This window comes from Saccopteryx bilineata, chromosome 1 (assembly GCF_036850765.1).
Source record: "Saccopteryx bilineata isolate mSacBil1 chromosome 1, mSacBil1_pri_phased_curated, whole genome shotgun sequence".
In the NCBI taxonomy this organism is placed as follows: Eukaryota; Metazoa; Chordata; class Mammalia; order Chiroptera; family Emballonuridae; genus Saccopteryx; species Saccopteryx bilineata.
Genome location: NC_089490.1, coordinates 260,836,127 through 260,843,469, shown reverse-complemented (window position 1 = coordinate 260,843,469; position 7,343 = coordinate 260,836,127). Strand labels below are relative to the sequence as shown.

The following is a 7,343-nucleotide window of genomic DNA, read 5'->3' as shown; positions in this document are numbered from 1 at the left end:
CATGGTAAGTAGAAATTTAGAATATATATGTGTGTATTTAAAAAAGACACAAAATTTCTGTTTTTAAATTTGTTAATTTTTAAAGAGAGAGAAAGAGAAATGTTGATTATTATTGGCCTTCTTTGGTTGATTCTTGTTATGTGCCCTGTCTGGGGGTTGAACCCACAGCCTTGGTGTATCTGGACAACATTCCAACCAATTGAGCTACCAGCCAGTGAAGATCTCTTAGAGATAAAAAATACACAGGTGGAATTGATGTCAGAGTAGACATTGCAAAAGAAAATATTAGTAAACCGGAAGATGTAGCAATTGAACCTATAACAAATAAAACACACAGGAAAATAAACAAACAGACAGAACATTCATGAGATGTGGGCCACTTAAAGTACCTAATATATGTATAATTAGAATATTCAAAAAGAGATAGAAGCTAACACTCATGTATAAGATATAGCAGTGGTTTTCAATTGCTGGTTCATGAACTGGTGGTGATCTGTTGGAAATTTTGTGCCAGACTGCAAAAGAGTGAACTACTCAATAACTATAGATTCTATAATCTTCATACAACATTAGGGTGGTTAATTCTTTCACAGATGGGCACAAAATTTCTGATGGATTGGCAGTTGGAAAACCACTGAATTATACGTAATATATAGTTGTTAAGAGAGTCAATCCTAAGAGCTCTCATCACAAGAAAGAATTTTTTCCTTTGTTGTTTTTTTTTTCTATTTTATTGTATCTATAGGAGAAAATGGATGCTAGCTGACCTATTGTAGTAATCATTTCACAATATATAAGGTCTACCGGAAAGTTCTGTCCGTTTCTATCACAAGTTTCAACACATAAGCACATGTTTATTTGGCACATGTGTGCCTCTCTATTTTTATCACTTAATGTATACATACTGACATAGCAAATTAACTAAAACAAAGTTGATTCATGTTAGTCTTATGTGTGAAGCAATAGTGTACCCATGGCTACTGATAAAGTTCATTTACGCCACTGTAATTTTTACGAATTTCAACAAGGAAGAAATACTACAGAAGCATGTCTGTCGCATCCACCATATTCCCCGGACTTAGCACCCTCTGACTATCACTTGTTTTTGTCCTTACAAAATTTTTTGAGGGGCAAAAAATTCAAAAATGAAGAAGATATCAAACAAGCACTGGTTCAATTTTTCACATCAAAAGATAAAACATTTTTCAAAAATGGGATATACAAATTGCCCTCACGCTGGCAAGAAATCATTAATAATAATGGCAATTATATTATTTAATAAAGTTTATTGATGGTAAGGAAAATTTGTATTTTGTTTTATTCCAAAAACGGACAGAACTTTCCGGTAGACCTTATATATAAATCAAACCATCATGCTGTGTACCTTAAACTTATGTGATATATATAAATTATTTTTCGAAAAACTGGGAAAGAAAGGAGACAGAAACAATATAAGAAATAATTGCTCTAAAACTCTCTAATTTGTTGAAAACTATAAACCCACAGACCCAAGAAGCTTAACCAACCTTAAGCACAAGAAATATGAAGAAAACTATACCAAGATACACCATAATCAAATTGCTCAAAACCAGTGATTTTAAAAAACTTTGCCTAGCCTGTGGTGGCGCAGTGGATAGAGCATCAGCCTGGAATGCTGAGGTCACCAGTTCAAAACCCTGGGCTTGCCAGATCAAGGCATATACAATAAGCAACAAGCAAGCAGTGAACAACTAAAATGAAGCAACTATGGGTTGATACTTCTTACTCCACCCCCATCTCTTCTCTCTCTGTAAAATCAATAAACAAAATATTTTTTAAAAAATCTTAAAAAGACTGAAGTGATGATTCACATTCATGTCTCTTCTCTGACAAATATCTTGAAGAAAAATCTGTGTTTCTGATCAGAAAAAGAAAAAAAAATCTTAAAAAGAGCTTCCCCTCATGGACCAGGGGGAGCGGAGGGGTCAGGGGAGGGGAGTAAAGAGAGACAAATATACTATGACAGAAAATGATTTGACTTTAGGTGATGGGCATAGAATATAATCAACAGTTTAAATGTTACAGAAACGTTCACCTAAAACCTATGTACTTTATTAATCAATGTCACTCCTTTAAATTTAATTTCTAAATAAAAAAATGTTTTAAAAAAATCTGATGCTCAAAAAAAAACAAAACCAAAAGACACCTCCCCCAATATCATAATATGTACAAAGGAACAAAGATAAGGATGAAAGCATATTTCTCATCAAAACAATGCAAATGAGGAAATAGTGGAGTAACACCTTTAAAATAGTGAAAAAATAATTGTCAACATAGAATTCTACAACTAGCAAAAATATATATTTTTTAAATGACAGTGAGTCCTGGCCTGTTGGCTCAATGTGTGGGTGTCCTGGGTTCAATTCTCAGTCAGGGCACACAGGAGAAGCAACCATCTGCTTCTCCACCCCTCCCCTGCCCCTTCTCTCTCTCTCTCTCTTTTCCCTTCCTGCAGCCATGGCTCAACAGGTTCAAGCACATTGGCCTGGGTGCTGAGGATGCCTCCACTGAACCTCCAAATGAGATGCTAAAGATAGCTCAGTTGGTACGTAAAGACACATGCAGCCCCATGTTCATTGCAGCATTGTTCACAGTGGCCAAAACATGGAAACAACCAAAAAGCCCTTCAATAGATGATTAGATAAAGAAGATGTGGTACATATATGCTATGGAATACTACTCAGCCATAAGAAATGATGACATCGGATCATTTACAACAACATGGATGGACCTTGATAACATTATACTGAGCGAAATAAGTAAATCAGAAAAAACTAAGAACTGTATGATTCCATACATAGGTGGGACACCAAAATGAGACTCATGGACATAGACAAGAGTGTGGTGGTTACCAGGGGGAGGGGAAGGGAGTGGGGAGGGGAGGGTACAAAGAAAACCAAATAGAAGGTGACAGAAGACAATATGACTTTGAGTGATGGGTATACAACATAATCAAATGTCAAAATGACCTGGAGATGTTTTCTCTGAATCTATGTACTCTAATTGATCAATATTACCCCATTAAAATTAATTGTCTAAATTAAAAAAAAAATAGCTCAGTTGCCAGCATGACCCAAGATGGGCAGAGCATCAGCCCAGGTGGATCCCAGTCGGGGTGCATGCAGGAGTCTATCTCTTTATTCCCCTTCTTCTTACTTAGAAAAGAAGAAAAAAATAAGTAAATGAAGGTGAATAAGAGCAAAGACTTTGCCTATCTTGTTTCTCTGCCTGTCTTGTTTATGAGTAATGGTATTACTCATAAATCTTTTTGTCACAGGAATAAATAAAAATATTTGGACTTAAAAAAAGTGAAGGTGAAATAAAGACTTATTCAAATACAGCAGTTGAAAGAATCCATCACTATCAGACCTGCACTTCAAGAAATATTAAAGGAAATCTTTCAGTCACAGTAAAATGATAACAGATAAAAATATGTATCTATACAAATGAATGAAAAACATTAGAAATGGTAACTGTGGGTAAATATTTATGATTTATATCTTGTCATTGGAACATCTTTAAAGGATAATTGGCCATATAGAATAAGGATTGGTAAACTTATTTTCTGGAAATGGTCAGAGAGCAACTATTTTAGGCATTGTGTGCCATCCAGTCTCTGGCAACTACTCAGCTCTGCTGTTGTATGGTGAAAGCAGCCATTAAAAAATATGTAAATTACTTGTTATGGCTGTGTTAGAGTAAAACTTTATTTACCCAAGCAGGTGGAAAGTTTGTTTGGCTGTTGGGCCTTAGTTTGTCAATCCTTGATTTAAAGAAAAAATAATAGTACTGAGTATGAGATTTATTATACACATAAAAGTAAAAGATATCACAACTACAGCATAAAGGCCAGAAGGTAATAACTGGAAATATACTAGTGTGAAGTTCTTATACTATCTGTAGAGCAGTACAATGTTACTCAAAGGCAGACTGTGCTAAATTAACTATAGTTCACTATGCTAAGTACTTAAGCGTACTATAAATCCCAAAGCAGCAGCTAACATAACAAGACAAAGAGTTGTAGTTAATATACAAATAGAGAAAATAAAATAGAATCATAAAAAACACTTTCAAAAGAAAGCAGTAAAAAGGAGAAATGGGGGAAAAACAAGTGAGACAGAAAACAAATAGCAATAAAATATAACATCCTGATTAAAATGTCAACAGCAATAATGAAAGAGGGGATAACACACAAGGTCAGATGGGTAATTATAATGAAGAGGTGAAAACTGTAAAAGAAGCAAGTAGAAAAGCAAGAAATAGGAACACAATCAGAGATGAGGAATGCCTCCACATGTTCACCAGCAGACTTGACACACTGAAAAAAAGTCGGTGGCCTTCAATAAGGTCACTGCTGAAGATAAGTCAATAGAAATAACTCAAACAAAAACACAAAGAAAAATATTTTTTTTAAAGAAAGAGCATCCAAGAGCTATAGAATAGTGTCAAATGTTCTAATAAAATTAATGGCGTACTCCAAGCCACACATCCAAAAAGTTCAGAAAACACAAAGCAGGATATTTAAACTACTGTACTGAAAAACAATGACAAAGAGAAAGAAAATCTTGAAGGCAGCTGGGGATGGGGGAGGGGGAGCAGAGGAGCCATATTAAATGTAGAGAAACAAAAATAAGAATAGAACAGACTTTCCCTGGACAGTTGGCTCACCGGTAGAGCATCAACCCTGCATGTGGAAGTCCCAGATTCAATTCCCAGTCAGGGCACACAGGAGAAGCGCCCATCTGCTTCTCCACCCTTCCCCCTCTCCTTCCTCGCTATCTCTCTCTTCCTCTCCTGCAGCCGAGGCTCCACTGGAGCAAAGTTGGCCCCAGCACTGAGGACAGCTCCATGGCCTCTGCCTCAGGCTCTAGAATGGCTCTGGTTGCAATGGAGCAATGGCCCCAGATGGGCAGAGCATTGCCCCCTGGTGGGCATGCCAGGTGAATCCGGTCGGGCACATGTGGGAGTCTGTCTGACTGTTTCCCTGCTGCTAACTTCAGAAAAATACCCCCCCAAAAAATTAGAGCAGACTTTTATCAGAAATCATACAAGCCAAAAGACAATGCAGTGATGTCTTTAAAGTACCTTAAAAAAACCCTCTTTATTCAGAATTCTAAACCCCAAAAAAAGAACTTTCAAAGAGGAAGAAAGAAATAGAAACTTTCTCATACAAAGAAAAGCTCAGCATATTCATTGCTTTTAGACCTTCACTACAAAAAATGTTAAAGGAGGTTTTTACAAGTGGAAGATGTATATTACCAGACAGAAATTTGGAACTATACAAGAAAATGAAGAGCAATGAAAATGGAATAAATGAAGGCAAATATAACATTTTTTTCTTATTTTTAATTGCTCTGAGAGGTAACTATTTAAAGCAAAAATAGAAACATATTGTGTGTTTAAAGCATATGTCTGACAACAATGCATAGCAAACAGGAGGAAGGAAAGTATAGATATATATTTAAATGAAAGGAGGGAAGATAGATGAGACAGGCTCTCGCATAAACCCTGACCAGGATCCACCCAGCAGCCCCTGTCTGGGGCGGATGCTCTGCCCATCTGGGATCATGCTCTCAACCAAGCTATTTTTAGCACCCCAGGCTGATGCTCAGACCAACAAGTTATCCTTAACCTCTGGAGCTGACATTTGAACTAATAGAGCCATTGGTTGCAGGAGGGGAAGAGACAGAGAAACAGATGGTTATTTCTCCTATGTACCCTGACCGGGAATCAGACCAGGGATGTCCATACACTGGGTCAACACTATATTCACTGAGCCAGCCAGCCAGTGCTGGAAAGTGTATTTTAAAGTGGTAGAAATAATGAACCAGTAGTGGAAAGGAAATGAAGTCATAAATAAAGTCAATCAAAAAGAAGAAAAGAAAAAGAATAAATGGTTCAAATAGGAAACATTTAGCAAGATAGTATATTTAAAACTAACCATATCAATAATTACATTAAGTGTAAACTTCTAAACACATTAGTGAAAAGACAGAGATTATCCAATTTGATAAATATCAAAATAAGACCCAACTATATGCTGTCTACAAAAAGAAAAATCAATTTGACATATAAAGCAATAGCTAAGTTAAAAGTAAAAGAATGGAAATATATATGGTATACAAACACTAATAAAAAGAAAGCCAAAAAAAGCTATACTGGTATTGGGAAAATTAGACTTAAGTATGAGAAATATTAGAGAGGATAAAATGGGACAATGAATAATGAGAAAGGAGCAAATTCTCCACAAAAATATGACAATTCTAAACATGTATCTACCTAACAGCAGGATTTTAAAATACATAAAGAAGAAACAGACAAATCTACAATTATCTTTCCACAAAAATATGACAATTCTAAACATGTATCTACCTAACAGCAGGATTTTAAAATACATAAAGAAGAAACAGACAAATCTACAATTATCTTTGAAGTTTCAATGCTTATCTTTCAGTCATTGATAGAAATGAACAAAAAAGAAGTAAGGACATAGAAGAGCCTAGCAACACATTTCACCAATTTGACCTAGCAGACATAGGTCACTTCATATAGGTCACTTCATTCAAAATCAGCAAAATACACAGTCTTCTCAAGCATATATGGATTCTTCATCAAGACAGACCATATTGTGTGACATAAAATAAGCCTTAACAAATTTACAATAGGAATTATACAATATATATTCTTTAAACACTGTGACATTAAACTAGAAATCAAATAAAGTATCTGAAAAATTCACAAATATTTGGAAGTTAAACAACAATCTTCTAAATAACTCATGAGTCAAAGAAGTCTCATGGGAAATTATAAAATATTCTAAACTCAATGAAAGAAAAATATAACATCTAAATTGGAAAATTAAACATACACAAACCATACAATCCAGCCATTCTATTCAGGCATGTGTTCATGAAGGGAAAAGAAAAACCTATGTCTGTACAATGACTTTTACATGACTATCCTCAAAATATACTGCTCACAAAAATTAGGTGATATTTCAAAATGAATATGAAGCTATAAAACATCCCCTAATTTGAACTTGCTATAATTTCCCCAAACTGTAAATAACACAAATGTCTCTCAAAAGTTGAATAAACAAATTTTGGTATATTTATAAAATGTAATACTGCCTTGAATAGAAAGAAATACACTATTAATGCACACAAAAATACAAGTGAATTTCAAAACTATTATCCTGAGGGAAAGAAGTCAGGCTTAATGAAATACACACTGTTTGATTCCATTTATATAAAATTCTAGGGAATGCAAACAAATCTATAATGACAGATCAGTGGTTGCCAGGA

General features: G+C 35.0%; 1 non-coding gene across 1 annotated transcript; it reads left to right on the top strand.

Annotated features, from left to right (window-relative positions):
- Positions 1-1,833: 1,833 nt before the first annotated feature.
- Positions 1,834-1,905, top strand: LOC136321323 (small nucleolar RNA SNORD111). The gene has a single exon (XR_010728586.1). It is a non-coding gene; the product is annotated as a small nucleolar RNA SNORD111 (small nucleolar RNA).
- The last annotated feature ends 5,438 nt before the right edge of the window (positions 1,906-7,343 follow it).